Source organism: Symsagittifera roscoffensis, chromosome 6 (genome assembly GCF_963678635.1).
Source record: "Symsagittifera roscoffensis chromosome 6, txSymRosc1.1, whole genome shotgun sequence".
NCBI lineage: Eukaryota > Metazoa > Xenacoelomorpha > Acoela > Convolutidae > Symsagittifera > Symsagittifera roscoffensis.
The window spans coordinates 48,967,908-48,980,779 of NC_087067.1; the positions used below are offsets into that span (position 1 = coordinate 48,967,908).

A 12,872-nucleotide genomic window follows, 5' to 3' on the forward strand; every position below is an offset into this window, starting at 1 on the left:
ACCGATGTGTACTCAATAGGTACCAATGTATGCTCAAGCTCTCCTTCCACAAATCCGATACTGTTCACGCCAATGGAAAACGTATAGGATATCTTTGACCATTGAAATCTTTTTTGTTATTTGGGGCTTAAGCTAACTATAGAAATCAAAATCGCTCATTTTTTTAAAAAAAAACTTTTTTTTTCGGTATTTCTCAGAGATTAGGGTCCATGGATCAAGAACTGATAGCTTCATTAACGAACACAAAAACTTTATTTTGGCCCGCTTTCCCTAAGTCCTTTATTGATATAATATTTTTCTTTGGAGCTCTTAGTTATAATTAAATGATTATGATCGATATATTTTTCTAGAAAATGGTGTCCACTTTTTTTAAATTTTAACTAAAATGTGCTAGACAGTTTTAAATCCTTATTTCTCCAAAGACAGTTCACGTTGAAAACTTTAGAAGTGTTTCCTCGATGCGATTCACATTTTTAAAGTAATGCTATTTATGAGTGAACACTAAACAAAATGCAAGTGTTAAAAATGATCGCCACTGCTCCTAATTGCCTCAAATTAGTTACTAGTTACAAAGCCATTTCGGGACTTCTCTGTTTTAAGGCCCAAAAGTAACGTTTTTCTTATTTTGAAAAGTGGATCAATGCGCACTGTTTTGAATGGTTCAAATTACTTCCGGTGAAAGAAAATCTGGATTCTTAGTGAAAACATCAGCTCATGTATTACATTTTCATAACTTTGGGCTGTATGACAGAAAAAAAACGTCTTTTCTTCTGAAAATATTTTCACTAACAGTAACAGATTTGTTTGATACACCACCTTTTTCAGTTTTTCCTGTAATTTATCTTTTCAGTCAACTGGATTCAACTTTTGGCTAATTAGTTCAAAAAAACTTTCTCAAGTTTTTGACTATTTTCTGTTTATGTCTTAGTGTGACAGATAATGTAGTTTTGATTTTTTTTGGCTGCCCAGGCTGAAGTGTTTGGACTTCCAGGTTTTGACCAAAACGGTGTAACAATGTCCATTTCAATTAAGACAGTCGAACGAAGGCTAACGTCGAACGAAGTCGAATCATGGGCCAATCATGGTCAAATCATGAGTCAAGCAGGGTCTAATTATGGGTCCAAAACGGTCAACTCGTGGTTCAACAAAGTCAACTCATGAGTGTAGCACGGTCGAATTATGGGCCAATCAGGGTCAAATCATGAGTCGAGCAGGGTCAAATCATGGGTCGAAAACGGTCAACTCATGGTTGAACAGAATCAAATCATGAATCGAGCAGGGTTGAATCATGAGTTCAACAGAGTTGAATCATGGGTCGAATAGAAGTAGGAAAAACTGGGCATAAAAAGGAGAAAACGTTCTCATTCGTAATCTTGCCCGTTTGTTTTGTTTTGTTTTTGTTTCTAAAAGTTTTTTGCAGCAACAAATGTTCCAGATACATTTTTTGAAGCCTTCCAAGAAAAACGTTCCAGGAGACCAAAATGGGTATTTTGTAAATTGTAACTGGATTTCGCAACAAGGATGCTCTATTTGTTCTTCTTTTATTCTTCCATGCTCTGTGATTGTTCTGACGAAATAAATTTTAACACGTTTTACGACTTGTCTCTCGATTCCAGAGACACAAACACACCTATTCAGTGCACAATTTGGCCTCCTTTTGAAGTTTTGTCGTACTCTAATAGATCTTTTTAGAATACTCATTCTTCTGGTATGCTGTTATTTTGGACTTGTATAAAATTTTTTGTCTTTTTTTTTCTCAATTTCTGCCGGCTTAGTTAGCACTAACAATCATAAGTTCACACATAAAGAAGTTTCAAATTAACTGGAACATTTTTTGCTTCTACTTTTTATAAAAACTTTTCTGCTACGCTCAACGATAACCTAGTTTTAAGCAAGTCAAAACTTTTTTCGATTATGCCTCCATAAGGTTGTAAAACTAATCTCCAATTGATAAAGTTACAACAAATTTATACCGTCAATGAATTTTGATACTGATGATTTCGGATTGCCAAGGTTTCAGTTGTTGAATCAGAAAATTTTAAACGGCTACGAATGTGAAAAATAAATAATGTAGGAAGTAGTAACGAGATTTAAGGACAAGCCAAACAACCAAAGTTGTTTTAAAAAGAAACAAAAACAAAAACTAAAAACTTTTTCAACGGACCTTTTCAGTTAATAACATTACTCCTAAACCTTTCAAAAGTCCAAAACTAAACCGAGATGCAGCAAAAAAACACCTTCACAACTTACTCTTGATAGTCAATAATAAAATTGGCACAGCTCAGATATAAACGGATTGACTTGATATCACAAAGTTAAAAATCAAGAACAGACTCGCTGAACGACTACAAAACCCAGAACAAATAGAACTTGCGAAATCTAGAAACCCAACAAAACTCATACTTTCATACACAGTAGTGAGAAAGAAATGACAACTTTTTACAGAAACGTTCAAAAGTGCTCTCGAATCTAGCCTTAACGATAGGTCGCCTGAATCAACGCAAAAAGAAATAGAAAACTTAACTGGCAGACAGGTATTTAAAAAAAAAATGACAAGAGTTTCGTTACTTGACAATTGTGTTGCTAAAGTTAAGAGAATTAAAACTGGGATAATCAAAACTGGGATACCTCAATTTGTATTTTTTTCGACGGAAAAAGACATATCTACATTTTGTATACATGATTTTGAAACTGATTTTCAATTTTTCTTGTTGCCCAAAACATACTTGAAAATTTACAAAAAAATATTTCAGAAAATAAAAAACCTCGAAAAAACGCCCCACTTCAAATTTTTTAAAGAAATTTGCAAATATTTGATATGGCTCATCGGAGCCTTTAAACGGTGTTTCTGGCTCGTTTCCAGAGACGCGTTGCTTGCGGCTCGGAAATTTTAAGCATTATGTGGCCTTTTAAGTGTTTTCTTAGAGGGTTAAAACTCTTTTTTCTATAAAAAGATTGTGAATTCTTCCAAAATTTATTTGAAAATTTCGCTTTACTCATCATGGAAGACCAAGATCTTCATCTCGCTCTCGCAGAAACATCAGTTTCTGCCATCTTATAAAAATTACGAAATTAATTTTTTCATGCAAGTTAATATATCGTGACTCAAGATAAAATAATTCATAGACTAACATCTAACATGCTATATATATATAAACAAGGGGATCTAGGTTTACTCGAACGAGAGACCTTTTCTAAAATGTTCGATTTTTTTCAACCTTTTGCAATATCGATCAAACTGAATGTACGAGTTCCGTTTTTGGGCAGTTTTATGATCATTGAGTTTTTTTAGTCAGCTTGGGCTGGTCAGGGGTCATGAAATCCCGGGGGGGGGGGGGGGGGGGAGGGCTTTGGCTTTTCTGTTATGATGGTCGAAATTACCAAAACGTCAAATGAGCTTATATATTTTGAAACTATAAGCCTCTATTTTGTTCTAATCAGAATCAAGCATTTGATCTTACTTTTATGAATAGCAAAACTATAAATTTTGGGCCGTATAACAGAACAGACCCCCCAAGGGGTCCGAGGTTGTCCGCCCGTTCTCTTGAATCCGCCGCTTCTGATAATCTGCTAATTAAAAAATAAATCGGGAGGACATGAATGGTTTTTATAATAATGTTGATGATCCCTGCTTCGTAGTTTTTGTTACATGGACACACTGGTCTATGAATAAAGAATCTTTGGCACTCTTTTTCGTTCCTCTTTATGGAAAATTATATTGACCTCAAGAAGAATACACATAGCATCTGGTTGGAATAACTCGCTGTTTTCTAACTGCAGCTTTTAAATATATACATTTTTTGTTGTGATGATTTTCCTTCTATTTTTTTTACAACTGAAATGCTCAAACGTGAATCATTACATCGGACTGTGCGCTTTGAATGATTGAAAACGGCGTAGACTCTTTTATGCGTTTTACAAACCGTTTAAAGCTTTAGTAGACGGAGCTGAATTTGTCCGTATAATTATTTTCACTAGTTGGTGGTGCTATTGCAAGTTTTCTTCTTTTGGTAACTCTACCACAGACTATCGCTTTGAACGCCGCTCCTAATTGCAGTTTTACTGAAAATTGCCCTTTACCATAAAATATTTGCCACAAAAAATCAAAGCAAATAGTTTCTTAAAATAGATGAAAGTATACAGGAAAAATTTGATCAAACAAATGCCCAGTTATAAGTGATAATTATGAGGTTAAGTGATAAAATTTTTTGGGGTTGGTCGCCAAAAATCAATGCCATTAAAATACCAAAAGCGGACCCTTTGGTTGGTGATGGTCGAATTCCTTTGGTCGAATACCTGAGATGAAAGCGTCTCCCCCCTCGCCTCTCCTAAACGGGCCCCTGAGTTTTACTCTACTTTAATGAATTTGAATTAAATACGACTTTGAGTTCATGTCTGCTTATCTTCTTCGCATTTGTTGGGCCAGCGCAAAAATTGATTGGTATGTAATCGATTTAACCAACTTGAATAATCATTATCAAACCGCGATGGCCATCTATCAATAAAAACATTTATTACCCAAAAAATACAGCTTGAATTCAGTTCCTCTTAAGCTGAGACACGTACCAAACTATTATTATTTAGCAGGTCACAAAAATTTCATTCCAATTTTTCGATTTAATCGATATTTTGATTGAAAATACTCTTTTAATTAAAGAACAGAGCCAGCACAAAATCGCCAGAGCACAACAGTTCCGAGAACAAAACAAAATGTTGAATTTAACCAAATTTTTTTTTCAAAATGTTTGTTTTGAAAGAGAAAAAAGTAATCAAATAATTTAAAACAACAAATGATTTGCGCAAAATTGCCAAAAATTTATAGACATCAAACTCATAGTTCAAAATTTATAGTTCAAAATTTTAAGCAATATTCAAGCTTCAGTGTTGTTTGAAAGCCCACTTTCAGCAGCTACTCCGTAACTCATCTCTTTGCCGTGATTTTTAAACGATTATTTTTGTTTTACAATTTCTTATTCCTTAAATTGAAGATATTGCCACGTCAATTTAATGTGCAAATTAAGTGAGAATGGTAAGTTCATTATGTTTTTTTTCTACAATACATAGCTAAGAACCAATAACTTGTTGGACTGTCACACTGACAAAGCTATCATAGGGACCACCAACCAGAAGAAAAACGAGTTATATGTATGCTATAACGCTTAGAAAGTTCGTTTTTATCGAGCTCATGGTTGAGCGAAAAAGTCATCGCACTGTTAATATGAAGTGCCTGTCCTGACAAATTTTCTTACCTTTTGTTCATTGCTCGCTTAGTTTATTCGTTTCATTAAATACAGATATTATTAATTAGAAACTTCTGTGGTAACTTCTGGCAATAGAAAATAGAAACTTCTGGCGATGATAAACTTAACCCAGTTTTTTCCAGCAGTCGTTGAAGATGGTGATTTAAAACAAATCCTGAAGAAAAATTACTCAATTGAGGTCGAATCCTTGAAACGCCTGAACGGATTTGACACCATAAATTACCACGTGAAAACTTCCACGTCACATTTCAACGGGGGTCAAAATTACCTGCTAAAAATAGCCCCATGTACAAACCCTCCCCATGCCGCCCAAATATTTCACGAACAGATCAGTTTGATGGAACAACTATATAATGAAATTCCAAGTTTACTACAACGTGTTTTCACATCAAATAATGGGAAATCTGTGATCAAATCTGCGGTTAGATGCAAAAGTTCAGAAGTTAATGATTGTCATCTGCATAACATAGCCTTGCTTGAATATATTGAGGGAAACCCTATGAATACAGTGCTTCCTTTTTCTCTTACCCTGACCGAAGATTTAGGCGAAAAGTATGGACAACTTTCTCTGGCGCTTCAAAATTGTCCAGAAGTAACGACTAGCCGTAAAAATTTTCACTGGGATCCAAAAAATGTGTTGGTCTGCGAACAAAACTTTGGAATTTTATCCAAAACAGGCCAAGAGGAAAGAAGGAGAGTTTGTGAAAACTTTTTATGTGGATTCAAAACAGATAGTCTTCCAAAGATTGAGGCAACGTGTAGGGAGGCTCTTATCCATGCGGACGGAACCTGCAAAAACATTCTCGTCCACCCAGACAAGTCAGTAGTTTCAGTTTTCAATCAGCAGTTTATGATAAACTCTCGAATGTTTAAATGACCTTTTAAGCGATATCTAGTCAAAAGTTGGAAATTCTCAGTTCAAAAAATAATTAAAATTTACAAAATTTATCCCATAGTTTTTTCCAAAAAATTGGCTGCGTTTCCCTGCAAACGTTGCCTATTTTTTTTTACTTTGGCGTATATTTCGAAACGTGGGAAACGTAATCCGGATTTACATGGATCTAGTCAGAAGACCTCCCCCCTGCAGCAACAGAAAGAGGCCAAAACTCGACCAGTTCCCCGACTAAAAATTTTTCGGGACGTGAAAAACTTTTTTTAAATGCAAATGAAACCAAAAATCAAGGTTTCTGATGGCGGAGAGCTTTGGGGAAAATATTTTTGGACAAAATTGACGGGGAGATATAAGTCCTGTTTTGACCAGATTGAGCTGGTTTGTTTCAGCCCTGACTGTGTGAGAGCTATTCTGGACTTCGAGGATGCCTGTCACTCTTATTTGGTCTTCGAGTGTGGCACCCTTCTTAGATCCATACTCACATTTGTGCCAGAAAACGCATTAGGTGATACTACTCAACGTTTTTAAAAACATTCCATACTGTCAACACAGTCAAATACAAAATAACTTAAGGAGGCTCAATCGAAAATTATTTTTTTTATACAAGTTGAATAGCCGAAGAACCGATGTTTGAGAGGCCACCATAACTACTTTTAATTCTTCTGATGTTTTCACGCTTGTAACAGCAAAGTGAGAGAAACTTTTCTGAAAAAAAAACAGAAGCTGACACGAAAGTAAAGATTGAACAAATGCTCAAAAACGTTCTCAGCTGCTTGTACAAACTTGAATTTGAGTTCGATGATAAAAGTGGAAAATTCTAGGTGAGTATGGTCGAGCACTGATGAAAGGGTTCACCAAATTTCGCCCCCTTTCGGACTCGGAATGGGATCTCCTCCTAGAATCTACCTTGTCTCGCTTGTTGCAACACCAGATATCAACCTTAGTCGCATCAGTAAAGAATCCAGAAAACTCCAGCTACGTTTTAGCCACTTATGAAGTTGGATGGCGCGTTTTTGACAGGCTGTTTTCAGAAGATTCGACGGAGCTTCTCAAAATCTGGAGAACTTGAAGTTGAATTTTTGCATAGATCACAGATACGTTTCAATTTTAAAATATATTGTAATGAAAATTATCAAAGAGAAAAAGCTATCAGACTAGAATCAATTGGCATTATTTGTTTGATCTAATTAAAGACACAAACTGGTAAAAACTACGGAAATTGTATAAATTTCTTTTTTTTTCTAAAACTGAACATCTGTACCTTATTTTGTACGATTAAAAATACTTGGTGATATATTACAACAAGTGGTAGGTTCAATATCAATAGTTGCATCGCTTTTTGTTATACTTTGCACATTATTTAAAAATTATTTTAAAGTCAAAGTTTTAGGCAAAAGATGCGTAAAATGTGAAATTATGAATAGCATTTCATTTGGCACAGTAATGTTTTCAGAAAAACTATCTTAGTCTTAGTACAAGTGATTGAAAAGGAAATGACTGTATTATGCATTATAGTTCTCAAGTTTAATATATGCACTATACTCAAAATTACCACCTATTGTAATATATCACCAAATACTACTATATCACCATGGAGATATTGTTGCGACAACGACGTTTGAAGCAAATTTGTATATTTGTTTTTGACCATGAACAAACATCAGGGGTGTAGTGTGGGGGATAATGCTAAAAAATGAATTTTTTTCCCCGAAAAGTTTCATAGTGCGCTGAAAAAACTAATTAACAGACAAAAAGTGGTAGAGGGATTGTTCAAGGCTTTGCCTATCAAGGGATTGTTCAGGGCTTTGGCTTTTAATTTTAAAGTCAATCTTGTCCTCTAGTAGTATATCGCGTTTCATATAAACTCATTTCTCTTGAACTATTTCTTCTAGAACATGCCCAAAATCAGTTTGGAGAATAGCACAAAAATTTAAGTGAAATTTCGATAGCTGTTAAGCAAGGACTGAAGTGTTTATATTTGCGATCAGCAAGGGCGTTGCAACCGGCTTCTAGATTTTTTTCCCGTAATTAACAATTTTCACAGATTAGTCGATTCAGGAGGAATGGTAAACATGCGTAATTTCTTGAAAATGTTAATAAAACTACCATTTTTAAGGTTACGTAGTATTTAGGTGTCATTGGTTTAGGATGTAATTTTTGTTTCTATCAAAATTTCTTAAAAAAATTGAATATTTTGACTGGGATTTGATTAGCTTATTTTACAAAAAAAAATGAATTAGTTTCGATTTAAACAGTTTTTTTTTCAACTAAGTTTGAAAGTTCTGTACACTTAACAAGTCTGATTTTGATTTTTGTTTCTTTTTTCTTTAATTGAACAGTTTCTGCTGATGTTAAATTGGCGTTCCAATTCACTTTGCTTATTTTTGAGGTAAAAACATATTCTTATGCTTTTCTGTGTTTCATTACGGACGGGTCCTATAACTTTTAAATTTTATAGCTCAAAATTATTTTATCAAAACGTAATAAAAAGTGAAGAAGATGAAAAAAGACAGTGATCAACAATAGATTGTAACAGCGCAACCAAGGAACAGGCGGACAAAAAACTAAAATCACTATTGTTAATCTGACTACTTTTGAAATATATGGCAAACGTTTGAGCTCGGAGTGGGTTCTTTCCAGACAGGTTTGGACTTTTTATCTAGCAATTTTTAAATCATTCAAAAGGTTTTGTCCTGAGCACAAATTTGAAAAGATTTTTTCCCTGTGATCATATGTCTTCCAACTTTCGAGGAAAATGATTGTTATACATTCTCGCGGTCCTTTTTTATTCAGACCAATTGCACCTAACTGTTTGCTCCCTCGTGGGCTCGATCCTTTGATCTGCATGGGTCTAGCCGATTGTGCTCACCTCTATAGTATCCAACCACGAGTCTGTCTAAACTGACCGTTTTATAACTTACATGTGGCGAGTTTTCCCGCACTACAAATCCTTCCGAAAATAATTGAGGCAAATTGAGGCTAATTGGTTTTGATGTAAGTTTCATGCGCGATTCAAAACTTCACACTTAAAATTTGATATTACAAGCCTACAATTCATAGTTTTGTCAATAGTTAATTTACCAAAAACTATTTGAGACCAATTATAGGGCAGTTGAAACTTTCAAGTCTTTGCCTGATACCAGTAGTCTTTTTTGTAAAATTATGGGGTTTAAAGGTTGCTATATTGGCAAATTTTGGGACAAATTACAAGCAATATCATTTATCCAATTAATTCAATTTGAACTACCTGCACTGACAAAAATTGTTTCAATTGATTTTACACCCAATTTTAAATTGATCCAAAATGATTAACAATGAACATTTTAGAAACTGTACTGGATTTTAAAATGATTTTAATTGATCTTTCTTGAAATTTTTGGATCGATTTAAGTATCTAAAAAATCGTTTTAATTCGATTTGGATGGTATTACCGACTCACTTAAACCTCAAAATCTCACTAAAATCTATTTAAATCCATTTTAACAGACCCTTGAGCAGATTGATTTTTTTGTCTGAGAAATCCATTTCAAATTGATTTGAATCAACTTTTTTTTCTAAAAACATGAAAATCAAAAAAATAAGCGGAAAATGTATTCTCAATTTTTAGATAAAAACACACGTGCCAGATGTCATAGAATTCAAAAAATTGGCCCTCATAAATCAGATTTTGAGCTCAAAAAATTGCAACAAAAACATAACTAATCATCATTGTAAATCAAATTTTGGCCCTTTTCCAGTTTCCCCCCTTTCAAAATACCGAGTTTTTTGTTTGTTTTACGAGTTATCACGGCTAAATGCGTGATGTTACGCTGCAAAGTATGAAGAACAAATTTGCTCTTATTGTTGCGCTTTTTGATTCGGATTTATTGCTTGAAATATTTGACCTTCACCTCAAAATGGCCGAAAATAATTCAAAAAATTACGTTGATGTATTGAAAAATCTTCCCCCAGATTCCAATATTGACCCTAAATTAATGATTCCTATTATCACTAGCCTTTTGGCAAGGGTTGATTCTCTTAAAAATGTATTAAATGAAAGAACCCAGGAAATAATTGACTTAAAAAACAATGTTTTTGATCTCGAAAAGCGAGTAAATTTTCAGGAAAGATATTCTAGTAAAGATTGCTTAGTTTTTTCGAATTATGATATCAACCCATACTCCCCCAACCTGATTTCCGACATCATGTGCAACCTAGTTTACCATTACTTTGGTGGCTTTGTGTTATCACCGGGAGCTATCAAGGCATGTCATCCTCTTCCGACGCGCAAGGATTCTAGTAAGAAGGTTCCAATCATTTTGAAATTTGTCTATTTTTCGGACAAAGATGAGATTTTGGGAAGGAGGCGTATGTTATCTGGGCAGAAGGGTGTACAGGGAAAAAGTTTGTTCATAAATGAACGTTTGCCGAAATCAGACATGGAAATTAAAAGAAAATGCGATAACATGAACCTTATTACAACGACTCATAACTGCCAAGTGAAAGTTTTTTGCCAACGACCAAATAGCTCATTTTATTCCCAAAGTGTAAATAGTCTTGCTGGAGTGGAACAACTAGCTAAAATTGCAGCCAAAAAACAGATCAGTCAAAACCGGCCAAGACCTCACAACTATCCTCAAGCAGTTCATAAAACCTTCATTACTGGGCACCATACTAGTGCTCAACTAAATACCAATTCAACTCCTGGTATTTCGAGGAGATAGTCAGAGAGGAATTTATCGCCAGAAATATTGAATATTGATAATCAGACCTCGAAGAAATTAAATATTGAAAAAGAATCAGAAGCGCTCAATATAGAAAAACTGTAACAGAGGACGTTAGCAAATAAAATCAATCAACTTGACTGAAGTTCTATTTTTTATTGAAATGGAGAGAAATGTAGTAGAACGTCATATGGGCGACTTAAAAGACAGTTTTTTGTATTTTTTGAATATAAGGTCCCTCAGATGCCATCATGACCAACTCGTTATAGATATTAATCAGTTAGAACAAAAACCTTTGATTATTGCGCTATGCGAAACCTGGCTGTGTGATAATGATTATCTGAATCTCTATCATCTTGATGGCTACCATCCCTTAATTTCTAAACACCGGAAATATCAGAGAGGCGGGGAATGTGCGTTTTATGTGCGCGATGATGTGAACTTTCAATTAAACAATATAGAGGTTAATTTCGAATGCATCAACATATCTATCGTATATAAATCAGTCAAAACTAATATTTCCGTTGTCTATAAACCCCCACAGAGCAAAAATGAGGTTTTTTTGAATCACTTTGAGAACTACCTTCTGTACTTAAATGCTTTGAAAACTAATTTTCTTGTTTGTGGAGATTTTAATATCGATACTTTAGATTGCAAGCCAATTTCCAATTCTTATATTACTCTAATTAAGAGCTGTGGTGCGCATATTTTGAATAGAGATCCAACTCGCATTACTCCAACATCGAGTAAATGTATTGATCATTTAATTGCTAATTTTGACGCCAACGTAAAAACACTGGATTCAACTATTTCTGATCATTTTCCCATAATTTTATCTGGTTACGTGAATGTTGATCCGCAAGAAAATCAAGATTACTGCTATAGAAATCTTAAAAATCTTTACCGTGACGATAAAATTTATAAATATTTATTCCTCTTAGAAAACAAATTGTCAATATTTTATAAGCTTAGTGATCCCAATAAGAAATTATGTCTGTTAGTTGAATCCATAGTTTCATCAATTTATCGTTTTGCTCCCTTAGAAAAATCGAAATCACAAAAACAGTCATGGGTTACCGATTCAACCAAAAAAATCCTCAAAAACCGCAATCGGCTTTTCAGTAAGTGGGTACAAAATCCTACTGAATTGATTAAATTGAAATATTCTCAAGCTAGAAATTTAGCAACCAAGTTAATAAGAAATGAAAAAAGATTTTATTACGACAAAAAAGTTGGAAATAGTAGAAATTCGAAAACGCTGTTCCAAGCCTTTTATGAATTTTGCAAAGGAAACTCCAAAAACATGAAATTTTTGGCTGCTGACGTTTTCAATGAATTTTTTGCCTCAATTGGCGAGAAACTGAGAAATCCTGAATTCGATTACAAAGAAGCGTTGGGTTATGTAGATCGCATCGAAAAATCAATAGTGTTTTATGAAATTACCCGCAAGGAAAATGAAAATGCCATATATATGTTGAAAAACAAAGGTTCAAATGGTCATGATGGCATAAATAACAAAATTATAAAATTATCGCTGCCTGTAATTTCTGTAAGAATTTGCAGTCTTTTCAACCAATGCGTTAAGAGTGGTTATTTTCCTCAAGGCTTGCAAAAGTTATTCCCCTATTTAAGGGAGGTTTAAAATATTCTTTGGAAAATTATAGACCTATTATTTTACTCAGTTCACTCAGCAAAATTTTCGAAAGGATAATATACAATAGAATGTATAACTTTGCTAATAAGCAGAAGATTCTTTTTGAAAAACAATTTGGATTTCAAAAGAAAAAGTCATGCGTGGACGCATTAATCGAATTCACCGAATTTATCAGAGAGAGATGGGACAAAAAATTGGTGGGACAATCATGCCTTGTTGATCTCAAAAAAGCATTTGATACCATAAATCATGATCTTCTTTTGGCAAAATTGGAAAAATACGGATTTAGAGGCCGGATTCTTTGTCTTCTAAGCAATTACTTTACAAACCAATTTCAATTTGTTCAAACTGATAATAAAATA

At 34.0% G+C, this 12,872-nt stretch overlaps 1 long non-coding RNA gene across 1 annotated transcript; it reads left to right on the forward strand.

The window, feature by feature from the left end:
• The first annotated feature begins 5,115 nt into the window (after positions 1-5,115).
• LOC134848000 (uncharacterized) lies at positions 5,116-7,274 on the forward strand. Its single transcript, XR_010162883.1, has 3 exons — positions 5,116-6,080; positions 6,543-6,658; positions 6,975-7,274. It is a non-coding gene; the product is annotated as an uncharacterized LOC134848000 (long non-coding RNA).
• The last annotated feature ends 5,598 nt before the right edge of the window (positions 7,275-12,872 follow it).